This window comes from Delphinus delphis, chromosome 2, assembly GCF_949987515.2.
Source record: "Delphinus delphis chromosome 2, mDelDel1.2, whole genome shotgun sequence".
Lineage (NCBI taxonomy): Eukaryota > Metazoa > Chordata > Mammalia > Artiodactyla > Delphinidae > Delphinus > Delphinus delphis.
The window spans coordinates 4,788,526-4,816,423 of NC_082684.1; the positions used below are offsets into that span (position 1 = coordinate 4,788,526).

General features: G+C 46.6%; 1 long non-coding RNA gene and 1 other non-coding gene across 2 annotated transcripts; both read right to left on the minus strand.

Annotated features, from left to right (window-relative positions):
* Window positions 1–138: 138 nt before the first annotated feature.
* LOC132419418 (uncharacterized) lies at window positions 139–27,890 on the minus strand. Its single transcript, XR_009518200.1, has 8 exons — window positions 27,760–27,890; window positions 25,422–25,583; window positions 24,095–24,209; window positions 19,941–20,328; window positions 13,188–13,259; window positions 10,283–10,382; window positions 6,480–6,558; window positions 139–219 (listed from the first exon to the last, which is right to left on the minus strand). It is a non-coding gene; the product is annotated as an uncharacterized lncRNA (long non-coding RNA).
* LOC132421478 (small nucleolar RNA SNORD112) lies at window positions 25,241–25,317 on the minus strand. Its single transcript, XR_009518722.1, has one exon. It is a non-coding gene; the product is annotated as a small nucleolar RNA SNORD112 (small nucleolar RNA).
* Window positions 27,891–27,898: the final 8 nt, after the last annotated feature.

The following is a 27,898-nucleotide window of genomic DNA, read 5'->3' on the forward strand; positions in this document are numbered from 1 at the left end:
ACACTTTCTCAGCAGTGGTCCATATGTGACATCTTTTGATTTTATGTCTGCAGTGGCCACTCATTCCTTTGAAACAATTCCATGGACCACATGAATTACCTTCAAATCAAGAACACAAACTTTTTTACTTACATGAGTCCCTTTGCTTTTCATCCACAGAAGTGACAGCCAAGATCTTCATCATTGGTAATGAATAAATCAGATTGGGGTATATTGAATCTGTGCAGTAAAAAACAGATTTTAGAAAACTGAAGAGGCAGTGTCGATTTTTTTTAAGAGACCTTAGTCTTACTGTAACAGATTTATCATAAAACCCTGTTTTCATCACACTCAATTAGCCCAAAAATGGCCCTCTTTTTATTTATTTTTTAATTATTAATGTACATAATATGACGACAACTGCTAAATTTACATCCTAGTAGAATAATTAAGAACTATGCCTGTTCCAAATTCTTTCTATTAAACCTTACTCACATAGGTAAGAGCCCATATTACCTTCTTTACAGGTCTTCCTTGATTAGAATGAGGTGAATTTACAACATTGTTTCTTGATATATTCTCACCATGTTTGACCCTACTTTATGACTTTATTCATATATTTGTTTATTTTTTATTTATTTACTCATGGAATAACTTGTTCATTTTTTCAAAGCAAATGCAAAATGGTCTAAAATACTATTATAGGTAACTATCTCTATGGCTCTTTATCCAAAGTGGGCATAGCTCAGTCCCCTTTTATTTATACGCATGGCAGAAGAGTACAGTGAGATTAATAAACCATTTTTAATGACACAATATACTCATTGGTCCATGTTTGCCTTCTTTTAAATAACCTCTTCCTTCATTCACTAACAATAATATCACTTACATACCCCAGGTAAGGATCCTAAATAACACTAACATCTGCCCATAAACTCAATACCCACGGACTTCCCCGGTGGCGCAGTGGTTAAAAATCCACCTGCCAATGCAGGGGGCACAGGTTCGAGCCCTGGTCCGGGAAGATCCCACATGCTGCAGAGCAACTAAGCCCGTGCACCACAAATACTGAGCTCACGTGCCACAACTACTGAAGCTCACGCACCTAGAGTCCATGTTCCACAACAAGAGAAGCCAACTCAATGAGAAGCGCACGCACTGCAACGAAGAGTAGCCCCGCTCGCCACAACTAGAGAAAGCCGGCGCGCAGCAATGAAGACCCAATGCAGTCATAAATAAATAAATTTATAAAAACTCAATACCCACAGAATAACAACTAGATGTGTTTTTCAAAAATGATACTGGTTGAGACAAACTGATTTAATCATAACTCCTCTCATGTCATGAATTCTTAATATTGGCCCATGCTTGATCTTCTTTAATTAAGTAGTTCTGTAATCGATTATTACATTTCCCTTTTCCCCCCTTTCTTAATAAAATTAACAACCACCAACTCAGAAACAACACTGACTCTTGCATAGAGTTGCCCATAGGTTCCTGATCAACATGTTAAATGCCTTGGACCCTTCATTTATTAGAACTCAACTCCTCACAAATGTTTTAAGAATAATCTGTTTTTCATCAGATACTCTCATTGTTGGTGGTTATCTTGCCCTCTTTGCCTTCATTAAATAATACATTTATTTATTTACTCATTACTGATACACTAATAAAAGGATCTATACCTAAGATCTATCAAAGCTAAGAGCAAGATGCCTGCATTCCTAACTTCAGCTACAAGTTCATGTCCCGCCACGGCAGGAAATTAGGTTTGTTTTTATAATGGACCTCAGAGTTATGGGGTCTAATCAAAATCCTTGGTTTGGACACCTCCGAGTACTCATCAGTTATCTAGGCTTGGGCCTTTTTTCTTTATTCATTTATACATTTGTGTGTTAATTCATTCATTGATTGACTAATCGTTAATCAATATCCATTAATCACCACAAGGCAAGAATAAGATCTAAGAACATTACCACCTTCTGGTTTTTGCTCATTTCTCTCAGAACTAATACACTCTTTCTACAATGGACCCCATTATAGCACATATGGATCAATCAACCGTCTTCATGCAAACCCAAACTCATCAGGGCCATTCTTGGTCCTTTAATCTTTCTTTAATTTGCAACAAAACAATCCAGGAACATCTCATTTTACTTCACTAACAATTTTCCACCTTTCCTTGTGTTTTGCCTCTCGATAGATTAGAAACCTAAATCTTTATCCCTGATGGAATGTGTAAATCAACAGTGGTAAATAAATAAATAAAGCAAAATAGTAAACAACTGTAAAATGAATGAAGCAACCTCTTTTATCTTTTTTTTTTTTTTAAGTGGACCTCACTTGTTCAATCTTAGGTTAATCTGGGACTTCCCTGGCGGGCCAGTGGTTAAGACTCCGAGCTTCCAACGCAGGGGGCATGGGTTCGATCCCCGGTCAGATAACTAAGATGCCACATGCCACAGGGCATGGCCAATTAATTAATTAATTAATTTTAAAAATTGAAGAAGAAACAAAGTTGGGTTAATCTAAAATTTTGTTTCATGGCACATTTTGCCAGTGCTCATTTTTGACCCTTATTATGTATTTATCTATTTGCTTATCTATCATTTAATTTGATTAGTCATGGATTAATTTAATCATATGGCTATCATTAATTAACAAGAGTAAATCCAAGCTCATATAACTCAATATCATAAAAACAAACAACCCAATCAAAAAATGGGCAGAAGGGGCTTCCCTGGTGGCGCAGCGGTTGAGAGTCCGCCTGCCGATGCAGGGGACACGGGTTCGTGCCCCGGTCCGGGAAGATCCCATATGCTGCGGAGCAGCTGGGCCCGTGAGCCATGGCCGCTGAGCCTGTGTGTCCGGAGCCTGTGCTCCTCAACGGGAGAGGCCACAACAGTAAGAGGCCCGCGTGCCGCAAAAAAAAAAAAAAAAAAATTGGGCAGAAGACATCAATAGACATGTTTCCAATGAAAACATACAGATGGCCAACAGGCATATGAAAAGATGCTCATAACGCTATTAGAGAAATGCAAATCAAAACCACAATGAGGTATCACCTGTCAGAATAGCTATTATCAAAAAGTCTACAAAAACAAATGTTAGAGAGGAGGTGATGAGAATGCAAACTGGTGCAGCCACTATGGAAAACAGTATGAAGATTCCTTAAAAAACTAAAAATAGAACTACCATATCATCCAACAATTCCACTCCTGAGATATATCTGGAAAAAATGAAAACACTAACTGAAAAAGATATATGCACCCCAATGTTCATAGCGGCCCTATTTACAATGGCCAAGACATGGAAGCAACCCAGAATGAATTTCTGCCACTTGTAGCAACGTGGATGGACCTAGAGAATATTATGCTTAGTGAAATATGTCAGACATAGAAAGACAAATACTATATAACTTATGTGTGGAATCTAAAAAATAATACAAATGAATGCATATGCAAAACAGAAACAGATAACAGAAAACAAACTTGTGGATATATTGTATAGCACAGGGAATTATACCCATTATCTTGTAATAATTTATAATGGAGTATAATCTGCAAAAAATACTGAATCACTATGCTGTAGAGCTGAAAATAATATAGTAAATCAACTATACTTAACTTAAAAAATAGTAAGCCCACAAGCAGCCCAAACTGAAACATTATAACATGAATTTATCTGTGAACCTTAAACAAACAGGTTGGAGCCTAGACTTCATATTCTTTACATGGACACCAGCAGTGAAGGATGTACTTGCTTTATAACTTAAAAGTGTTCATCACTGGTCCATGATTTGCCCCCTTTTAAATAACTGACTGTGACATAAATGTATTCATTCATTCCCTTACAATCCATAGCTTGGAATCCAAGGAAACTGATCAAAAACTCTGAAAAAAAAAAAAACACTCTGAAAAAAAGAAACGAAATTGAGTTATTTGTAGTGAGGTGGATGGACCTAGAGTCTGTCATACAGAGTGAAGTAAGTCAGAAAGAGAAAAACAAATACCATATGCTAACACATGTATATGTAATTTAAGAAAAAAAAAAAAAGGTCATGAAGAACCTAGGGGTAAGACGGGAATAAAGACACAGACCAAAAACAAAAAAACAAAGACACAGACCTACTAGAGAATGGACTTGAGGATATGGGGAGGGGGAAGGGTAAGCTGTGACAAAGTGAGAGAGTAGCATGGACATATATACACTACCAAAGATAAAATAGATAGCTAGTGGGAAGCAGCCGCATAGCACAGGGAGATCAGCTCGGTGCTTTGTGACCACCTAGAGGGGTGGGATAGGGAGGGTGGGAGGGAGGGAGACGCAAGAGGGAAGAGATATGGGAACATATGTATATGTATAACTGATTCACTTTGTTATAAATCAGAAACTAACACACCATTGTAAAGCAATTATACTCCAATAAAGGTGTTAAAAAAAAAAAAACTAATATCTGTCAACCTGTTCATTTCCTACAGAGATAACAAACTAGATCTTTGTTGTTGTTTAATGAACTCAATGAATAAACTGGATTAACCATAATTCTTATCATCTGACACAATCTCAACACTGGCCCTCTTTAATTTTCTTATTTATGTAAATATCTTCCCTTTTTTAAAAAAGGAAGGTCAGTGCCTTTTTTAATGGACTTTAGTGCTTCACAAACATATTAGTAATAGTTCTTGCATCATTGGTCCATGCTTTGCCCTCTTTTTTCATTCATTTATACACTTGTTTAATTTATGCATTGATTCACTTAAACAGTAATAACATAATCAATACTCGGGAGACTCAAAGTCTAAGATTAAGACCTGGCGAACTTCCTAATCACTGACTAGAGGCTCATTTCCCACAGAGCTGAGACTGCATTTTTTTTGCCGTGGATATCAATGGTGCCAAAAGGATTGACCAATACCATTATCACTATGCTGCCTTCATTTGACACTTGCCATGCTCGACCCTCTTCTGTTTAGTTGGTTATTTAATCAGCTATTTGTCCATGTCATTTTCTTTAAAAAAAATAATAAATTAATTTAAAAATTTAAGACTAGCAACACACCACCAATCCAATCCAACAGCACTGATTACTACACACATCTGTTCATATGTTCATTACCCAGACGGATTAACCACTTTACATTGTTTTTATGGGCTTTAGTGCTTTATTTAAAATAATCCTTGTGTCAATATACACTTTAATATTTAGTGTGTGCTTTTTCCCATTTTTCTCATTCATTTATCCACTTTTCATTAATTGGTCCATTACTTGACTAATAATAATACAATCAATACCCATGGGTCAGAAAAACATAAAGGAAAAGATCCTTGAGTATCCCTCTCATTAGTCTATAGCAGTGCTGGCCAATAAAAATATAATGCAAGCCTCCCATATATTTTAAGTTTTCTAGAATCTGTATTTTTAAAAAGAAACAGGTGAAATCAATTATAACTGTATATTTTATTTAACCCAATAGATCTAAAATACTATCATTTCAACAAGTAATCAGTATAAATAACTTATTAAAGAAATATTTTATGGGCTTCCCTGGTGGCACAGTGGTTAAGAATACCTGCCAATGCAGGGGACACGGGTTTGTGCCCTGGTCCGGGAAGATCCCCCATGCCGCGGAGCGGCTAAGCCCGTGCGCCACAACTACTGAGCTTGAGCTGTAGAGCCCGCGAGCCACAACTACTGAAGCCCACACGCCTAGACAACTAGACAAAGCCCACACACAGCAACAAAGACCCAACACAGCCAAAAATAATAAATAAATATATTTTTAAAATATTTTAAAAAAAGAAGTATTTTACACTTTTTGGTACTGACTTTTCTGAATTTGGTGTGTATTTTCCACATAGGTCACATCTCAGTTCAGCCTAGCCATGTGCTCAGTACCCAACTGTGGCTAGTGGTCATTGTATTGAACAGCACTTGTCCATAGGCTAATTTCCCACAGAAACAGTACACTAGATGTCTTTCTATAATGATCAATAACATGAATCAATCAACATTCTTGCTACATAGCAATCCCCCACTCATCACTGGCCTGTTCTTAGCCCTCTTACTATTAATTTGTCTATATTTCAAAGATGACACAGTGAACTCTTCTGAGCCTACCATCTTCTTCCACAATAGAACACTGATAATATCTCTCCACCTTCCTACGTGCTACCGTCTTAACCAGTTATCAGCATAGATCTTTGTCAGTGGGGAATGTCTAAGTCAAAGTCACAGTGGATATAACATGAGTGTGGAATAGTCAAATGCCAATAACATAAATTAAATGGCCTTGGTGTGTTTTTAATGGAATTAAGCTGTGTTGAATTAGATTCATCACAATTCTTGGTTCATATCACACTCTAAACACTGGTTCATGCGTGGTCTACCATTATATTAACAAGTGATGAATGAAGCCATTTGTTTCTTTTAAGTAATACAGTCAACGTCCATGAGCAAACCATCCAAACCAAGAACAAGGACTCTGACTGTCACTTACATCGGCCTCCATGCTCCTTACCCACAGAGGTAAGCCCTTCATCAGCTAAGGATGGGTGATCAGCTCTAGTGCATTCATTCTGTAGAACAGAAATCAGGCATTAAAAAAAAGTGAACAGTATTTGATGTAAACTTTTTAAATGAATGTTAGTTGTGAAATACTGAATCAACCATAATCCTTGCCTCGTGCTTGGCCCTCCTTCTCCCCTTTGACCACAAACAACACTCCATTTTTTAACTTAATTAATGACTCTCAACGTTTATATCAATGAACATCATTGAACTGATCACCTACAAGAAGGATACGAATGGTGGCCATTACCAACATCCACCTTTGTTCTCCCTCCTATACAGGTGACAGCTGCAGGTAGGAAAGCTCATATCTTCAGCCCAGCAGAGTTGGAATGAACTGCTTTGTGCCTCCCATTTTCTCCCTTTGCAAGTGGGGCTGTTTCCAACACAGTGTGTTTACCACGTGGGGACAGATAACCCATCTCTTATTTATAAGTCTCTGAATAAAGAAGAGTCACATCCAAACCAGAAGTGAATCAAGATGCTCTGGATTACAAATTAAAGCACTGGTTTCATGGACTCCTGGGATGTTTTGAAGAGAGAATGATTGTATTTCATGTAGGAACATGAAGTAAACATTTCTCACCAGTTGGGAGAAATGGGGTAAGTTATGTCATCTTTCAGCAAATATTCCCTCTCCCTTCCCCATCCTCTATAGGAAGACTGTCCTTCCCCACACCATTGATGCTGTGCCGTATGACTTGCATTGCCCAATGGAGTATGAGTGGATATGACTTAAACCATGTCAAAGCAAAGTCTTTAAATGTGCGGGGGTGGTTTTGCTTGTGCTCTGGAGCTTCCAGCTTTCAATGTGAGAAGAGCATGGCCCAGACACTACAACTCCTTTATCTAAGAACCTTGAAAAAGAAGGCAAGTTGGGCAGATGTGAACCCAACCCACAGCCTGGAGCACAACTGCTGCAAGATACCCACAGATCCATATGTGAGAAATAAATATTGTAATGGTTGTAATAATTGCTGTTTTTTAAGTCAATGAAATTGTGGGTTACTTGTTATGCAGCACTGCCACAACAATGACTAACTCATACATTTCCTTCCTCTTATCTTTAAGAATTTATTCATGTATTGGTTTTTTTATAATATAGTCAATGAAATCACCATGAATGTACCATCAAACCTAAGAAAAACTATAATTTGTATCCATATCTATAATATATGTATATATAATATGTATGGATATAAAGGATAGGTAGATAAATCTTTGTAATTCTTACCCATAAATGGAGAGAAACAAAGACCTTTATAAAATGAGTTTCAGTTGTTCAGAAATGTATTAATATAAAAATTTGGTTCGTGATATACTTTCTTCATTGGTCCTTGCTTAGTCCTCTATGTATATTGACGATTAGGTACATGTGTCTCTATGTTCTTCACCAAAAAATGTAAAAGAGATGTTTTATTTATGGACCACAGTTATTATTTATGTATTAATCACAAATGTTGGTACATGTCATACTGTCTTCCTTGCACCACACATGAACTCTCTATTATTTATTATTCATTTTTTGAAATAAATAGTAATATAATGAGTATCTGCAAAACCACTATTCAACTCACCAGCTATAACTTTGACAATAAATTTTTGATCTTCTCTCACCAAAATACATAGATCTTCAATATTAGAGAAATGTTCACATAAACTATGGGGCACACATTCAAAGTAATACTTCATAGTTGATAAAATAAATGAATAAGCCTATGTCTATTTTTCATGAACCAAAGACTTTTTGCCAGTGAATCTCAGTTGTGCAGAACTGGATTAATTATAATCTTTTTCTCATGGTATATTCTCATCTCTGGCCCATAATCAACCCTCTTTATTAATTTATATATTTAATTATTCATACCTCATAGTCAAGAAACTCTCATTAACCAACCATCCAATGCAACAAATAGAGTAGCCATTATCCACATATGACTATTTAAATTCAAGTTAATAAAAATAAAGTAAAATTAAAAATTCAGGTCCCACGGACACTGGCCACATCTTAAGTGCTCAGTAGTCGCGTGTAACTAATGGCTACCATATTGAACAGAACAAATTACAGACCATGTCCATCAGTGCAGAAATTTCTATTGGGCAGCACTAACGTACATTCTTTACCCTTAGGTAACAGTCTAGAACTGTTTCTAATGAAGCTAGAGGGAATTAATTATAATTCTTAATCATTGGTCTATGCTGATTCTCTCTGGTTTGAGTCGATCATTTCTAAAGGAGTTTTCATTAGCAACCATAAACCCAGTCTCATACTCCACAAGTAGAACACTGATGTTATCTTTCATCTCCTTTTGTGCTCCTTGCTCAGTGAGTTAATAAGCTAGATCTTTCTCCATGGAAGGATGTTTAAATAAACTAGGTACATATACACCGTGAAATACAAGATATCTGGTAAAAGGAATGAAACATACTATTTTTATGGCAGTCAAGAGCACAGAACTAAATTAACTGTAATCCTCTAATCTTTGGGTCATTCTCATCACCGGTCTCCCTTGTGGCTTCTTTGTACTTTATACATTTACTGATTTTTTTAAGCACTGAAATTAACATGCAACACACCACCATGCAAAAACAGGAATAATGAATATCTGCTCCTTAACCAACACATACTTTAAATGGACCTGGAATGTACACAATTAGAATAATTTTAATTCTGGAATAATGAATCATTATCGGCCCATGTATGCCCTCTTGTTTTATTCATTCATTTGTTCATTCGTTCACTTACTTACTTATCAACACCCTTAAACCACTTTCCAGCTGAAGATTTAAGAATGTCAACTATTACTTACATTTTCTTTACCTTATCCACCCAAATAAGAATCAAAATTCTCATACATGTTGTATGATTATATAAACTATGGTGTGTCCATTTCATGCAACAGAAAGGAACCGTTTAAAAGAATGAACAGCCTGGATCATTTTTAATGAGTCTCACTTGTGTAGAATTGAATTAATCAGCCTTAGTGTATGAAACATGATCCTCATTGGTCTGTGCTTTGCCTTTTTTAATTTTATTTATCCCTTTTAAAAAAATCCTAAAAGAACACCCATGAATCTTCCCCAAAATATAATAAACTACCAATTCTCTTCATTTCTATGTGCATCTCTCACTGAGTTAACAGTCTAAACTTCACCAACAGGAAAGTGTTTCTATAAACCGTAGTGTATAAATTAATAGTAGAATGCTATTAAAATACATGAAATAGTATAGAATTTTTTTTTGTTTTAACGTCCCTCAAATTTGCAGAATTGTGTAATCATAAGTCTTGGGTCGTGATACATTGTCTTCATTAGTCCATGCTTGACCTCTTTGATTTTATTTATGCATGCATCCTTTACTTTTTAATAAATCAGTAAAGGTACATGGGCATACCATTCACCCCAAGAATAAGAAAAAGTAACAATTATATTTATATAAACATACATTATTAATGTATAACGTAATTATACATATACATATATAAATTTAACATAATGATTCATATATAATCATTTGTTTTTATCTGCTCATTTACTACACAGAGAACAGCCCAGTTATATTATTTTTTAATTTGCTGACAGTTATGCCAAAGGAGATTCATCACCCGGGTTCATGACAGAGTCTCATCGTTGGTCTATGCTTGGACACCTTTGATTTTACTTGTGTCCATTCATGTTTAATAGCGCATACACACCCATCAACCAACCACCCAACCGTAAAACAACACTAACCATCACTCACGTCGGTTGGTCCATGGCTCATTTCCCACAGAAGTCACAGCCAAGATCTTCATCGACAGAGGGTCATTAGACCCACTCTGGGGCCTCCATTCTGTGGAACACAAGGCAGATATTCAAAAGGATGAAACAACCTAGATATTTTCTAACGGCCGTCAGGTGAGCAGCATAGTATAATCACATGACACAGTCTCATCATTGGCCCAAGCATAGCTCTCATTGTACATATTTCTCCATTTAATAACTGCATTTATTACAATAAACAGGTATGAATTCACCACCCTAATCGAAAACAAGAATAATGGCTATTACAAGCACCTGTCTCTATGCTTCTAACTCAGAAGAACCAGCCCAGATCTTCTTCCTAATGGACTCGGCTATGCAGAATTGAAGTAATAATCATCTTTGATTCCAGATATAATCTCATCCTTGTTTCCTACTTGTCCTTTTTATTGTTTTTACTTATTTTTTTGAAACACAATAACCACACAGGAGCTCAGCACTAACCCACAACAAAAACATCGATTAGTCCTTATAGACCAATGCTTCTTATCCAGAGAGGTAAGAGCTTTGGTTTTGTTGTTTTAAGTCGTCCACCATTGTCCATAAATGGATTAACCTTAAGCCATAAGCCATAAAACATGATCTTTGGTGGTCTGCTCTTGGCTGTCTTTCATTTCGTCATGTATTTTATTGTCATCTAATTCATTCCTAACAATATATCAAGAACACCTGAAGCCACCATTCAGCCCAAGACCAATGACTGTTCTATCTACCTGTTAATATGCTTCCTACCCACAGTTCCGACAGCCTAGAACCTACTGGGTGTTCGTACTATTATTTTTAATAACTACTGTTGGGTAGAACTAGCTTACTCATAACACTTGTCTGAAAACACATTCTCATCAGTGGTGTAAGCTTGGCTCTCTTTAATTGGATCTGTGCATTCATTCATTTGTAACTATGCAGCGAACACCCATGAATCCCCGCTTATACCTGTCTACAGTGTCTTTCCCCAGAGCCAAGATCCTGTCGCGCGGAGAAACCCCAGTGCGCCCATTCTATGGAACACAAATCCCATGAAAAGGAAGAAAATCGCCCAGACCTTCTTTGCTCGTCAATGTCAGGTTAGCAGACCTGGATTCATCATCACCTTCTATGCAGAACACATTTTCACCCTTGAGCTCCTCAAGGCCATTATGACAGTATTTCTTGATTCTTTTATACTTTTTAATAATAAAATGAAGGACCACAAACCACTCTGATCTCTTTTTTCACGTCCCTCGGGTGTGGAGAATTAATCTCAATCCTTGGTTCGCAGCCCACTCTCATTCCTGCTCCTGACATGCCTCTCTTATTTTACTGATTATTAAAAGCCGCACAATAGCCATGCACTGCCCCCACCTCCTGCTCTCCACCCCGTGGTCCCCTGCTGCCCTCTACCTTAAATAATCCCTCTCAAATCTCCTGTGTACCCTCCCCTTCCCCTTTCATATATGTAAAATTTTATCACATATGTATTCTTAAAAAATAGTTTCCATGGTTCGGTGGCTGGCTGGGCCTCTGCAGGGCCTTGTCAAGGGGGAGGATTAAATACATATGATTGACTTACGAGCGCACCCAGCAGGGGGGTGGTAGAAGGACTCGAACCCAGATCCTTGAACTCCACGTGCCCTCTTAATCTGTGCTCACTGCCATGAGGCACCGTGGGCCAATGGTTAAAGCACGTATGTTGGCATCACACTGCCTGCCTCAAATCCAGCCTCAGATCCTGACTAGCTGGGCCACATCAGGAAAGTTAACCAACCTCTCTGTGCCTGTTTTCCCGCCTGCAGTCACAGCCCTAGTCCTTAAGCAGAATCAGCTATTATTTTCATGCCAAAGTCAGCCAGGTGACACCCCCCCACCCACTCCCAGCCCAGGCTCTGAGCCCATCCCCCAAATCTTTCTTTCCTCTGCAGCAGCTGTGGTGCTAGACAGACAGACAGACCAGGTTCCACCCCAGCAGGCACTCGTGAGCTGTGTAACTGCAGAGACGTGACCTGGCTTCTCTGCCTTGTGCCCCGACTTGTGCGACCGGTCGACTGAGGACAGCGACAGCCTCGAGGGTCCAACGTGAGGGTGCGTACCGACCGTTCCTCAAGCAGCTCCCACCCTGCGCTCACCCTGCCCTTCCCCCGCCCCCCGCCGCCCACTCTGCGGTCCCAACAGCCCCCCATCTGATTAGAGAAACGAATGATCTCGATGCTCAGGCCAAGCTGAGTGTTTCGGAAAGGATGGGCCTCGGGCAGGAAATTGTTGGGATCTGTTCTTTTTGGACCCGGCATCAAAGCTTAAACAAGTGCCCTGGAAAACAGAAATCCAACTAAGGGATGCGCTTTGGAAAACTAAAATTCATTTCATGAAATGGGGCTGCCTTCGGAGGAGTCCATGCCATGAGATTCTTGATGTTCACGTTGTTTCCCAGAAACCAAAAAACTGTGACCCTTACTGACAAGACACAGCCAGCTTCCCTCCTACCCTCCCAGAATGTCCTGGTGGGTGCCCAGCATGCTGGCCTCAGAGCAACTCTGAGGCACGAAAAATAAAAAATAAATGACAAGTTAAAACATCCTTCCATTATGTAGATGTATATATAATGTAATATGTACATAAATATACCCACGTGGGGACTTAACGTAAGGGAGACGTAGAAAGACCCCTAGGCTGGGGAGCCCAACGCAGGCTCCTGCCTCTGCCTTGAACCCACTGTGGGCCTCCAGCAGGGCCCTTCCCCGTGCTGAGCCTCAGGGGGCAGTGATCTCTCGGGCTTCCCTCCCTCCCAGGTGGTGTGAAAATGAAAAGCATAAAGTTTAAGTGTAAGTCCCCTCAAAGTAACAGAGCGTCATTAATGCTGTACCTCCTGCCCTGGGCACGCAGAATTCACAGCATGCCTTCGCATACATTATCTCGTTTGATCCCCACAACGGTCCTGTGAAGAAGACATAATAATCAAAATTAGCCACTATTCACTGAATGAACACTCCACCGGGCACCATGCTGCCCGCTTTGCAGGCACTGACAATACTCTGGGATGGGAACAATTCAACAGCATCTCTTTCTTTTTTATCCCCCAAAAAGTTTTGAGCATGCATTTTGTGCCAGGTACAGGCCAGGGGAGACAGCAATGAATGAAAAAGACAAAATCTGAGAGCTAACTTCCTTGTGGGTGGAGACAGGAACAGACAATATTCAAATTAAACAAGTACTATATACAGGATATAAGATGGTGATGAGAACTATGGAGAAAAAGAACGCGGAAAAAAGGAGTGATAGAAAGCAACAAGAAGGCGAAAGTGTCACTGAGAAGGTGATATTTGAGCAAAGACATGGTTAGCCCCATTTTACACATGAGGAAATGGAGCCTCAGAGAAGTTAAGCGACATACAAGCGGTCACACAGCTAGGAAGATGCTGAGCAAGGTAGCCAGTGCGGGAAGTCTGGCCCCAGGGTCTCTTCCCCAGTTTGCCCCAATGCCTCATTTTTGGGGCATTTCTTGCTCTCTGATACCTGACTCTCAGCCTACAAGGTGAGCGTGTGAATGCACGTGTGGGCAAACAGGAGGGCTTGTCTCACCTCCCACACAGGTACCCCCAGGAGCACAGGGCATCTCCAGGATGTACCGATAATCCTGAATGAATAAGTAAACTTTCTCGGAGGAGATGCAGTGGTGTCAGTTCCCACAGGACTTGCACGGATTCTGGGATCAGATCATGCTGGGATCATCCGCCCAACGTGGCCCAGCAAGTCAGCAGAGATGCTAAACCCATCTCCTGTCACCGGGCTGTTAGGGCGTCCAAATGCCCTCACCCCCCACCCCCGGTACCACCCTTACACACAGTCACACGCCACCTAGGCTTAAGTTGCCAATGTTCTGCCCAGGAATGGGAGCGGGTCACCCAATCCTCGTGCCCCACATGGTGTGAGACTCAACTAGAACTATGCTTTGTTCCAACTGGCCACCCTCAAAAGACCAAACAAGAAACATGTCTGATGTGGCTATTTTCTACCCCCCACCCCCATCCCCCCCAAAAATGTAGGGAAACAAGTTTGGTCGGAGCATATATGGGAAACTTGCCCACTGCTTCTAGAAGCCATGAAGTTGAACCAAGAGAATTGTAATTCTTCATCTTGCCCTTCACCTACTCGGCTTCTTCTCAACTCCCATCCAACCTCATTAAAACTCTCAACACCCTCAAGTAAATCCCTTCAGAGGAGTTTCACCTATTCCAGGGCTTAATCTTTTATAAGACGGATCATGTCCAATCGGTGCGTATAGCTCTTGTTTCTACAACGAGAACTGAAACTGTCTAGTCTCAAATTTATATTTCTACTTCACTGACTCCCCTCTCCAAAGGCAAAGGCTCATATGCCTCTACGGGCACCTACTCAGCTGTCTGTAAAAAGTGGGTAATGATTCTTACCAGTCAGAGATATTAAATACCATCTCAAGGAAAACAGTGATAACAATTATAATTTTAATTATAATGAAATATTTATTGCATCTCACCAAATGGGAAACATTGTTTCAAGCACTTTAAATGTTTGACTCATTTAATCTTCAAGTACCCATTAATAAGGTACTATTGGTATTTCCATATTACAACTGAGGAAACTGAGGCAGAGATTAAACACTTTGTCCAAACTCACGAAACTAGTAAATGGCAGAGCTGGGATTGAAATCTGAGCATCTTGGATGTGTGTAACATGGCTCAGCCCATAAGCAGATTATCGAAACATATCTGCTGAATTTAAGCCAGGTCTTTGGGGACACTAGCTGAATTGCCCTTCAGCCCTCTGTCTGACTCCCTCTCTCCTTGCCTTGCAGCCTTCCGGGCTCTAGAGTCTATATCTGCTTCTCTGAGCATTCAGTCCTAATCTGAGCTACCAGAAATTTAAGTTGTAACTTGATCATTGTACTGCAGGAGGTCAGTGATACGTTTGATCGCTGCGTGTGTGATGTAGCAGCTACAAGTAGGATAAACTAGAGAAGGGGTTACTTGAGAAATAAATTTAAAGTCTGGGGGGTAGAAGGCCAGCTCCCTGACAGGCCAGGAAGGTGAGTCTGACGTGGGTGAACCCCAAGGAGTGCAGACTTTTTCAGGTACGGTCACAGAGAAAAGCAAATGGGAAAAGGGTATGGGTTTGTTAGAAGAGTAGACTAGGGTTCAAATCCTGGTTCTGCACTTGGTCCCTACACGATGTGCAGCAAGGCACTCACCACTTCTAAACCTCAGTTTCCTTTTATTTTGATTGAGGATGGTAACTGCGATCATGGAGGGTGGTTCTGATGATTTAGAGGTCAGAAACCTATGCCGAGGAACTAGAGAAAGACTGAGCATGGGGTTGGGCTTAGGGCTTAGTCACCCAGGAGAGTCAGTGGAAAGGAGGCTGTCTTCTATTTCTCAGTGAGCGTGAAAGCAGCTGGGACTGAGAGCTGCAACTGAGCTGCTCTAGCACCAGAACTGGAACTGGGTCCCTATCAGCTGGCAGCCCACCTGTTGTCCCAGAGCCCCCTGAGCCAGTGCGTACGCTCAGAGGCAGCACAGCTCCACCAGCAAGCTCCACTCGGAGGAAACCTCTCTCCACACATCAAGTGAGCCTTCGATCTTGGTGAGAAACTGACTATTCTCTCCCATCCATCCATCCATCCACCGTCTGCACTTTCATTCATTCACCCATCTCACCAGTCTTCATCAGCCAGCCAGCCATCTCTCTACTGCATCCTGATGCAGGGTTCCATCCATCCGACAGACCTAACATCCGTCCTCTGCCTTTCCATTATGCGGAGGAAACAGACAAGCCTGGATTGGAATCCTGGGTCCTGCTTCCTAACTGACCTTGGACAAGTCACTAACCTCTCAAAGTCCTCTCATCTGTAAAATAAAGGGAAATCAGACGTAGCTGGGGCGAGGATTTAAAGAGAGGGTGGATATACCAGTGCCTGACCTGAGCAAACATGATCATGAAATGTTCATTCCCTCTGCGTGTGCAATCAGGCTGGGATTTACGCAGAGAGAAAACCGCTGTATCTTGCATGACATATTGAGAAATGCTTTTCAGAAATTATCTGCAGTGTTTCAGTGGCAGGCCACCCCCTGCGGCACCCAGAGCAGGTTGGGGTAGGGGTCCCTCCCGGACTCACAGCAGACAGTGCCATCTAGTGGATTGGCAACCTGTGGGATCCCCAGTGGGTCCCCAGTTGCAGCAGCTGGTGTCTGCTGTTGGGCAGCTGAGTTGCGAGCCAGCTGGGAGGTCCCAGCCCCCTGGGCTGCAGGCTGCCACGACTGTCTTAATCACTCGGGGGGCCTGGCCTGCCAGGAGCCTTTTGTTTTGTGGACGATTGCCAACTCCGATTCGTCTACCCCGGCCCAAGTGCCCTTTAGAAGTCTCCAGAAAAAAAAGGATAATCCTAGCGGCTACAGCTTGCTGAGTGTCTGTTATGTATTAGACACAGGGCTGGGGGCTTAATATGCATTATCTCTAATCCTCTAAAGGACCCTAGCAGAGACCCAGAATTTGCCCCATGTTCTGTGAGAAAACTGAAGTTTGCCGAGGTTGAGTTACTCACTTAAGGAGAGAGACTAGATAGTCAAACCCCTGGATCTGTAACTGCATTTACCTTCTACCCAGTGCCCGCTGAAAGTGCAGGAAAGAACTTGGACACTGATTTGAACAAGCCAACTGTAAAGGAAATTTATGAGTCCACTGGGGCATATTTGAATATGCTGAATAGCTATTGGATGACATTAAGAAAATGCTGTTAATTCTTTAACTGTGATAACGGCATTGTGGTTATGTTTTCAAAACAGAAAAGAGTCCTTCTTTTTTAGAGATACACACTGGAGAATGCTGGAGGAAAGGGTACGGTGTCTGGAATTTGCTTCAGAGCGGTCTGGGGGCAGGTGGGGGTAGTAGAAGGACAGTATGAGGTTTGGATAGAATGAGAGGGGCTGAGAGTTGACGGCGGCAGCAGTATGAAAAGTGTGTTAATTGCGATGAAAATAGATACCGTTTTCTCTACTTTTGTGCTGTTTGAAATTTCTCATAATTAAAGGTTTCTGAAATCATCGTGTAAAACTAAAGTGCAGGAGCTGAGGAGGTCGGAGAGGGGAAGCCTTCTCAAAGAGCAAAGGGGCCCAGGGTCTCAGCTAAATCCTGGAGGCTGTTAGGGAGCCGATCCAAAGGCAATAAAAATGCCTCAAAGTGGAAAGGGCGCGAGAAAGGGGCCTGGGTCAGTGGAAGGAAACCATTCTAAGTTGGGGAGATGAAGGAGGAAGTGCAAGGCACTGCAGAGCAAGGCCCCCAACTGCTACCCCAGCCCCTACCTTCCAGACGATCCTGCCCCCCCTAGACCCTCCAGACCCTTCCCAGGCCCTCCTGTCTCCCCCGGGGCCTGCTGGTCGCGTTCCTAGGCCCTGCTGCCCCCTCCCCGGCCCCTCTACCCTGCTCCACAGGTCCTCCTGGCCCCATGCAACCCCTTCTGGCTCTGAAAGGGCCTGCAGAAGCCTCCCTTCTCCAAGGCAGAGCTGGCCACCTAAGACTCCTTCCCTGGGAGCAGCTCAGCCAGACTGGGAAGGATTCAGCTGTCTAGCTTGTCAGATGCTTTTATTTACTTATTTATTTATTTTTTGGCTCGTTCTGGGAGGACAAGAGGTGGCGGTTTTTGTCCTAAAACTGTGTGCCAAGCTGGCCTCACCATCCTCGGTCCCTCTCTGCCCCACCTAAGCCTCCCTCTTTTCTGTCAGTCACATCACTGGAAACTGACTCACGCTCCAGCCCAGGTCCACACCAATCTCCCCAAACCCCCGGGGCCCCTCACCCCTGCCCCCCGCCTCTTCCCTCTCCAGCCCTCCTGCAGCTGCCAGACTCTCTGCGCAGTCTGCTTCCTGGGCGCCACTCCACCCTCTGCCCCTCCAGGAAATGCTCCCTCCCGCAGCCTGCCTTTCCCACTTTGGAAAGCCGGCCACCGGACAGCTCCCCGGACCCTCCCGGCAGCCTGCTGCATTGCAGCTCGGCCCTCGGTGAGGGAGGGGCGCAGCCTGCAGTCACCCCCAAGGTAGGGTGGGCCACCCCCTCCTGGCTGCCCCCAGCCCAGGGCAGGGCCCGGCCCCCGCACGCATGCACGCATCGGGGCTGCAGTGGAAATCAAAATCGCCGCTGCAAAAGCAAAAAGCGCCGATCCCCACTGTCTGTCTCCCCCTCCTCACTTTCCGGGCTTAAAAATGTGGCCCAGGCAGCCCCCTTGTGGCACTTGGGGGCTCCACAGACGCTTGGCTGGTGTCTGAAGAATTCAGACTGTCTGATTCCACTGCACCGTGAGTTGGCACAAATCTGAAGTAGCCCAACTCCTGCCCAACGCAGAGCAGCCTCTCTGAGTTGGGGACATCAGCCCCCTCTCCTTTCTCCCTTCCACGTCTCTCCCTGTGGCTCCCTCCCTGCCCCCCGGATCTGGAACTCTCCTGTTGAGTACTTCTAAGACAGGCAGACAGGTGTCCGGGGACTGTCACCATGGTAGGGGGCTGGAGGGAAGGTGTGGGACCGGAGCTCTCCCTGCAGTGACGATGGTTTTCATCTCCATCTCACACGGATGGGGAAACTGAGGTGCAAGGGGGCCCATCGTCCTAGCCTGTGTCGGAGAAGGGGCAGGGGATCCTGCCCTGGAGAGGGGGCTCCAGCTCGGGCATTTTCCTGAGTGAGAGGGCTGCCCCTCTCAGCCAGCAGGCCCTCATCCTCGCCAAAGCTAGTCCTCCCCAGGAGGCAGCCCTGGTGGGCCCCCCCGATGTGCTCCCTCCCCTCCAACTCCCTGTCCACACAAACAAGCCCCAGCCCCCTCTATCTGCAAGCTGCCTGGAGGTGGGCAGGGCCCCCCCTGCATCACGTTAATAATGCCATTTTCATAAGCCTCTGCCCGTAGGTGCTACCACCTAATTTTGAATCTGCCCTTCAAACGGATTGGGCCACAGAGGAGCTGGGAGCTCGAGCACCGCGGGGAGGTGCTCGTAGCCAATCAGTCCATCCCCTGCCCACCCACACCCCCCAGCACTCCGCACAGCCTCGCTGAGCTGTCTTCAGCAGCAGGGTGTGGTGGGGAGCCTCGGAGGGACTGGGGTTCCATCCCAGCCCGGCCTCACACCAGTTGAGAGACAGTGAGTATGGGCCTCTGTCTTTCCCTGCCTCAGTTTCTTCATCAATCAAATGGGGATTTTGAGGTTGGTGCTCAGAGCTCCTGCTGGGGTAAGTCCTAGGTAGACAGCCCGGCTCAGGGCTTGTCCCCTAGAACCCAGGACTCCGTGATCTCAGCTGCTTCATCCCCCCTTCATCCCTTGATTTACAGTGACTTATTCCCTGTCTCTTTCCCCCCACCCCAGACTGAGCTTCGAGGACAAGAAGCCGGCCGATCGGCACTGCTCCGTGTCCAGCCTTCCAGTCGGGTCTGGGCCCAGGAAGGTAGGTGCTCTGCGTTGGTTTGGAGAATGAGTGCCCAGAAGGATGACTGCACCCCATAGTCTGTGGGGTGCCTGGACCCCACTGGGCTTCTCATCCCCAGACGCTGCCGTCTAAGCTGACCCTTCTAGGGAGCAGCCGGGAAAAATGTGCCTTTCTGCCTTACCCCAGGGTCCCCTCGTGCTGCTGCAGAAGTGCGAATTCTTGCTCTATTAAAGGCAGATGTGGGCTCGCACGTCTTTGCTGCCGCCTTCTGCATCTACTGTGAGCTCACAGGCCAGAGGCTTCCTCTGGCTGACGTGATGTGTGCGATGGAGCCGGCAGAGGGGTCTCTGCCTGGTGAGGTTCCTGTTTGTATTCGGAGCGGGGTCTCCAAAGGCCAGACTGTCTTCTTTCCTGCGACACTTTACACGCGTGCGTCCTCTCCGGGTCTACGCCACGAGCACTGATGAACTCTCTGATGTGTGTTGGGCTACTCTTATCTCATTTAGCCTCCCTTCGAGCCGGTGTGGGGGCCCCTCTCATCTCCACTTCACAGAGGAAAAACCCAGGCTCTGAAAAGAAAGGGGAATTGTGTGGTCTCCCAGCTAGAGAGCGGGGAGCGGAGCCTGGGAGCCCCCAACCCCGCCGCGGGTGCCTGCCGCCACTGTTGCCGCCGCTGCGGGCTGACCAGGGCCGGCCCGGCAGCCAGCGGCTCCTGCGGAAAAGGCAGGGGGTTTGCATAGAGAGCGTTCTCCCTGGCAACTGGCAAAGGGGCCATAAAACACCGAGAGGGCTCAGAAGCCACTTAACAGATAGCTACAGAGCAGCTGGACCCGGGAGGGGAGACCCGCGCCCTCCCCTGGGCTCTGTGCAGAACAGCAGGGCAAAGGGCTCCTTCCCCGGATGCGGGCGGGCAGGGGCAGAGGCGCCCCGGGACAGGTGTGGACGGGGCCAGGGGACCCCAAGCCTGATCCCACGGTGGATGGAGGGCTCGCTACCGAGCACGGAAAAGAGAGGACTGACAAGGAGCTTACTACCCGCAAAGAGACGAGGGCAGAGGGGGCGAGGGGGCTGCGTCGGAGCCGCGGAGGCAGATGCAGAAAGCAGGAGGGCTCGGCAAAGCGAGCCCCACGCGGGCTGCTTGGGGAGAGAGGGAGCTCCCTGTTACGGGAGGCATCCGAGCAGAGAGAGGCAGGCCGGTACTTGGCCAGGAGGCTGCAGCACGGCTCCCTGCCCGGGCTGGCAGCCCGCACGTCTAGGCCTTCGAGACGTTCCTGCAGCAGTAGGTCCCGAGCAGGGCTCTGGCCACGGAGAAGGCAGGCTGGGGTCAGAGCAAGGATGGGCAGACACTCCCATGCCCCTTGCCCCGAGCTCAGTGGCAAAGGCACCGAGATGGCCGGTGGAGTGCTTCTGTGTGGATGAGGCAGTGAGGGGAGAGGAGCGGAGAATGGGGGTGAGTGCGGGGCGGACGGGGGAGGGGGGAGCTGTCCTGCGGCCAACTCCCTGTCTCAAGGGCCAGCCCACCTGGAGTGGCCAAGCCCCCTCCCCGCTCCCAGGCCCGGAAAGGCTGGCCCGGGTCCTCTCTGGGGCAACAGACTGGTGCACAGGGCTGGGGGGAGCCTTTCTGGCTGGGGTGGGAGGACAGAAGTAATGGGGGTCTGGTGAGTAGAGGGGCTGGCCCGGTCATGGGAAAACCAGGGCCCTTTTCGAGGCTGGGCCGCAGCCCCGGACTCGGCCGGCTGCTGGACCGTAACTTGGATGCTCTGGGGACTCGTGAAAGCCCCCTCACCCGGCGCCGGGGCCGAGGGGCCTGCATGTTGATGAATGCGGCCCACGCTGATGCCGGGCGCTGGCCCTCCAGGGCCATTCATGGGGGCTCAGTTCCCAGGAACTCTGGGTGGATGGGGCCTTTATCAGGGGACCCGCACTAGACGAGGCTCTGTTCTGCAGTTTCTAAAGGAGTTTTCTTGTCTTTGTTCCCAGCGCAGGCACTGAGCGCACGCGCGCACACACGTGTGTGTGTGTGTGTGTGTGGTGTGTGTGTGTGTGTGGTGTGTGTGTGTGTGTGTGTGTGAGAGAGAGAGAGAGAGAGAGAGAGAGAGAGAGCGAGAGCGAGAGAGAGGCTGGCTGAGGGACCAGCCCGGGTTCCTTGTCTGAAATGACCGGGCTGCCCTCGCTCAGCCTTGGGGGCAGGGATGCACCTCCACAGGGCAGAAAGATTCGGGTAAGACGACAAAGGCACCCAGGTACCCAGGGATGGCAACCTTGCCACAACTGCCTAACTGTCCCAGTCCTGCCAGCCTCGGGGTCCCGACAGCTGCTCTGACCCGCCGAGGGGGGGCAGCATCGTGCTGCAGGTGGAGAGTGCGGGCGGGCTCCGCAGACAGACAGACAGACACGCTGCCCCGCCGTGCCGGCTCAGGAGCTGGGAGCAGCCCTGGGAGAAACTGTTTGCTTTCTCAGAGCCTGGGGTGGGGGTGTGTCGGGGGGGGGTGTCGGCTGTTTTCCGTCGTTGCTGTTGTTTCAATCAATTAAAAGATGGCTTTGAAACTATCGATGTGACAATGTTTGGTAAAGTATTTACAAGTGCGTCACAGCCTCTGCGGCATCACATGGAGGTGGGGCGGGGGAGGGGGGATGCGGCGGAAGAAATCACGCACGTGCGAAATTTTGCAAATACCGGATCCTGATCCGGGTAGCAGCAAAGGGTTCCAAAGAGCTTTGGTGTGGATTTGAAAAGTCACCTGCCCAAATCTCTAACGGGGCAGAGGCCATGGGGCAGCCTGGCTAGAGAGGGGATTCCCACTAATGGTTCCTTTTGCCCCAGACACAAACAGAGCCTCACCCAGGCACGAGGACATTAGGGATGGACGGGGCTCCATGCTAGAGGCACGGACAGCTCCACTAACAGCACAGAGAAACACCCCGGCGTGAGACGTGTGTCTGACCAAGCCCACGCTCCAGAGTAAATAAACTGAAAATACAGGAGAGAGGGGTCTTTGTGCTTGGTGGCCGAGGAAGTTCACTTTTGTGTGAAAGGCAAGTCATGCTCCCACTAGGTAAGGCGGCACAAAAACCTCATTTAGGCTGGGCCTGGCCCAGGGAGCAGTTTCTGTGAAATTTAGGAGAAGTCAGGTTTAGCTAGAAGTTTTTCCAGGAATTATAAACCTCTCTAGACTGTAACCACTGTTTCTTCCGAACTGCCCTTGCCAAAGTCTATAAAATACAAGCCTAAAAAATCTGCCTGAAGAGCAGTCTGACATTTTATATATATTTATAAAAAAAATAAAATAAACTATCGCCAAACTTTTTAGGAGAACCCAATTAAAGCCGGCGGGGGGCAGCCCCTTCCCCAGCCCCCCAGGGTTCGAGGAAAGGCCCGCGTCTCCCTAGGGAGGATGTCTGCACTGGGGCGACAGGAGCAGAGCCGTTCCCCCCTGGTCACTCGCCCTCTTGGCCTTTGTGTCTTCCCCTGTGGGTCTCTCTGCCCTGAAAAGGAGCTGCCTGTGTCTCTGGACGGAGGGTTAAGGACTTCGGACGGGATGAGATGGGAAGGGCTGCTGAGTTTTGCTGGGTACTGCATACCGGCTACTGTGCGGCGTGATTTAATTGTGCTGTTGTCTCACTCAGCCGCTCAATACGCTGTGTGGGCGATTATGATTCCTTCTTTTAATATCAGGAAACCGAGGCACGGAAATTCTTGGGAGATTTGCCAAAGACACACAGCTCTATGTCTGCCCTGTAGCCAGGTTTGTGCTCGAGATGGCTGCCCTCCTGGGGTGCTTCCTACCCGTCCCCAACCCCAGGGAAACAGAGGGGACCAAAACCCTGAACACGCTGGCGCGCCTGTGCTTCCCAATAAGCAGGTGAAGTCCTCTGCCCCAAGGGCGATGCAGACTTGGCATCGCGGCCCCTCTACCCGAAAGCCTGTGCTCTTTCTAGAACATGACCATGTCTCAAAGGTAGAGGCACCACTCTTAACCTCGTCCCCTCCCCAGGGCATCACCATCACCGCAGCTGGTGGCCCTGCTGTCACATGCTACGTCACGGCTCCCTCTCATGTTCCAGAACCCCCTTTTCTCTCTGGCAAGGAGCAGGTCACAAAAGATGCAATCAACCGTTTCCAGGATATAATTATGTTCTGAAAACCCATCGCTGGCACTCCACCCCTGAGACGTAGCACCCCAGCCCATGCACCCCAGGACACAGGGTTCCAGAGCCTGGGGGAGCCTGGCGTGCGCACCCAGGAGGGTGGGCCAGAGCAGCCCGGGGCGGTGGGGATGCCAGCCTGGCCTCCCGGGTATGCATCTGCAGTGTGACGGTGTTCTGAGGACTCACCCAGCGCCACAGAGCATACGGCTCAGTCCTCTGGAGCTGCCCATGGGCCCGGGGGAATATGAGGTGGTTTTCAGTTAGGGGAAGTTGGATCCAGGCGACATGGGAGCCAAGGGCACTGGAAAGGGACAAAGGAAAGGGGGTGATTAACATGTGGCCAGTTTCACGAATTCGAGAAAAATGTAAAACGTTCTCCTAGACGAGGCAAATGTGTCAATGAGTCATCACGATTCCACAGACTATGCTTTGCTGAACTGTAGCATGAGGTGTTGGGGGGCAGCGGTGCCTCTAAATTTGGGTTGACCCTAGCGAACATTTCAAGCCTTGTCTTAAGCTCCAAGGGGAAGCTGGCTGGGATGGCTTGGCCGGAGTCCTGAAGGGTAAAAGGCAGGGCACACACAGAGAGGAGAGGGTAGCTGGTAGGGGCTGCCGTGTGCCTAGCACACATATGTGTGTGTGTGTGTGTGTGTGTGTGTGCGTGCATGGGGAGGGGGCACGAGGCTGGGGAGCTTCCAGCCAGACCCTGAAGGGTCTTACATGCCAGGCTAAGGCTCTTGGACCACGTCCCAGACACTCCGGGAAGTCAGATGGAGGATTTAAAGCAAGACAGCGACAAGGTCAAAACGGCATGTTACAAAGATCACTCAGTGAAAATAAACTTTGCTGCAAACCATTTAATCTAGCTATCCCACCTCTAAGAAGCTGGACTAAAAGAACAGTCAGGGACGTGTTTACAGATTCAGCTACAAGAATGCTCCCTGCAGGGTCGTTAGCAATAACAACAACAAAAATAAAACAGGACGGCTTAGATCTTTTCTAGCAGGCGTCAGTTCAGCAAAATCATATTAATTAAAACCTCGGTTCGTGACATGCTCTCCTCATTTATCTATGCCAGGACCTCTTTTATTTTACGTTATCTTTCTTATTTATTTTCTTAAATAATATAACGAGCACACAGGGATCCGTGACCCACCCCGATGACTAGGACTTTGACCAAAGCATCTATAGGCTCACACTGGCCTACCCCAGCAGACTTACAGCTGGGATTTTCAACAATAGAGGAAGCTCTAATCAACAATGGTGCAAACACACCCCGGAATATTAAACAGCTCTTAAAAAGAATGAGACAGCCGAGACCTATTGTCTTTTAATGGACCTCAGTATTCTGCGCAGAACTGGATTAATCATGATCCTTTGTTCACAAACACTTTCTCATCATTGGTCCAGGCATGTCCCGCTTTTATTCTGCTAATTTATGCATTCATATATTCATTTGTAATAACGTCATAAACACTTGTGAGCCCAAATCCAGACCTTGGCAATTACTTACACCTGCTTCCACAAGCCAGCCCCGCCGGAGCTTTAGTGACAGCAACAAGGTGGTGAACTCAACTTCAGTGTGTACAGATTACAGGCGACTAAGGTGTTGTGATAAGGAACGGTGTTTATCTTTTATGATCTCCAAGCACATTCTTGAGTGAAGAGAAACAGGCTGTGCAAAAAGAAATGTACGTGGTGATATAGTTTACGTTAAAAAAAAGAATCATATATTGGAGAGGTCAATTTAGATACATATGCAAATACACAGAGAAAAAAAAAAGTCTGGAACCAGACACCTGACTCTGACAACAGGAGTTAAAATGGTGATGACGGGGGGGCGGGGCTCCTGGGATGGAGGAAGGAGCTGACGATGGCTTTAGCTTTTACCCGCAGTGTTTGATTTTCCGTAATGAGTGTATTAATTAATCAATGCATTTCTTGCATAATTAAAATAAACATTTTGTGTGTGGGTTTTGTTTTGCTTTGCTGTGTTTGTGTGTGGGGTTTCTGTTAGCTTTTAGCTTTTTTTTTTTTTTAACAAATACAAAAGGAAGAGCATTTTGACTGTTGGATCAGGAGTGAGCGTATCTCCCCCAGACAAGGTCTGCAGACGTGAGGGATTTATTGTATCTCCCAGATCATTCTTTTCAGAATTTTCTATGTTCGAAAACTGGAGCCCTGGGCCTCCGAGTGGCGTGTCAGTGACATGAGGCCAGCAGGTGTGTGCCTGCTGGCTGTGACTGTGCCACCCACAGGCCCCAGATCCCTCCAGAGCCACGGGGCGGGTGTCTGCAAGGCACCCATCGGGGAGGACTTTCCCTTCTGGTCTTTAACAGGCCCTAAAGCTAATGCCCTGGTCCGTGTTCTCAGGGATTAGCTAATTAGAATGAGGACTCGGGAGAATGTGACACGAGACAGTCCTGGGCGAAGGGTACATGGGATCCTCTGGGGAGCAGCAGCCCTGTAGCCCACGTGCACCGGCAGCCTCCCAGCCGGGCAGAACCCACAGCTGTCACATTGCCCACGCTCCAGTTCTAACCAACAGGGGGTGTGGCTAACATGTCAGTTCCCTGAGAATGGGGTGCAAACTTGCAGGTCCTTGCCTGCCCCCCTTCACGTCCTGGGTAGCACACCGCACCCCGACTTCCCATCAGAACCCCTTCTCTCCCCCAGGCACCCCAACCCCTGCTTGCACAGTAAGCTTCAGACCCGGCTCCACAGGTCCCCTCCAGCTGTCGCAGGCACAAACTAAGTGTGCGACTGGGAAGACCCTTTATCCGCAGATAAAGACATCAAGGCTCGGCGAGCCCAAGGACACGAAACTAAGCCAACCTGAAACCCAAAGCAGCCTGAAATCAGGTTCTGTCCTGGCCTCCCTGTGCACAGACGGACTGATTAGTTAGCCGGTTAATGTCTCCCCCTCCCTAAGCTAACACAGGCAGGACCTTCTGAGTTCTCGCCCCTCTGCCAGGCAGACACTTATTTTCAACCACGACTTTGGGTGGAAGAAATGCGAGTACAGGTTAGCCAGCCCTCTGCCGGGTTAGCCAGCCCTCTGCCGGCGCTTAATCACCCTTCCTGCACGTGAGCCTCCGCTATTTATTACATGGTGGTTTATCTTGGACAGGGTTCGGTCCCGGTGAATGCTCTGAGACGTTTGTCATAGTTTTGCAGCTACAAAAGATTTTTATGATAAATAAAAATAAAATACAGCAGTACCCAGGTTACCTGTATCTGCCTCCGGACCGAGGTAATTCCACCTGAAGACGTTCGTTCCTCAGAAAGGCTACATAAATCCCACAATGCCAATAAAGTTACAGGGTTGACTAAGAAAAGGCCCTCTGTCCCCAACGCTGACCTGTCTAACCCTCCCTGTCCCCCTCTGGACTCTACAAAAATGAGAAGGGCTTTCAAAGGGACAGTTAGGGGACAGATCCACCTGAAAGAAGAACCATTTTTGCTGAGCACCTACTGTGTGCCAGGCATTTTATATTTGACGTCATTAAAAGCATCAAGGCGACACTTGAAGATGGCTGTCCCCATCCTACCAGAGCAGGCGAGGGGAATTATAGTCCAAGGCCACCCACCTCCTCCCAGGGCAGCCCACCCTCTCTGCCCCCCGAGCAGACCCCTTAAGCCCCCATCACAGACACCCCAGCTGTAGGCATCCCTCTGTATTACGGTGAGAGCTTTTAACACCTCCCTGGGGGGACGTATAACGGACAGACAAGAGTAACAGTGTCGTCCTGGATTTTTAATTATATTACTATCTTATTATAGGGCCCCCAGTCTTTGAGGGCCCTACCTCCCAAAGAGGCTGTCAGTGTGACAGAGCAGGGCATACGTACCTGGCCTGCTTCAAGGTCAGCCTAGGAGGGCCTCACACTCCCCTGGCACTCCTCTGGGGGCCAGGGCTGGGCCACACCCTGGCCTCGGGAACGCACCGACTCACTGCCCACCGGGGGCAGCGAGCCTCAGCTGCAGAAC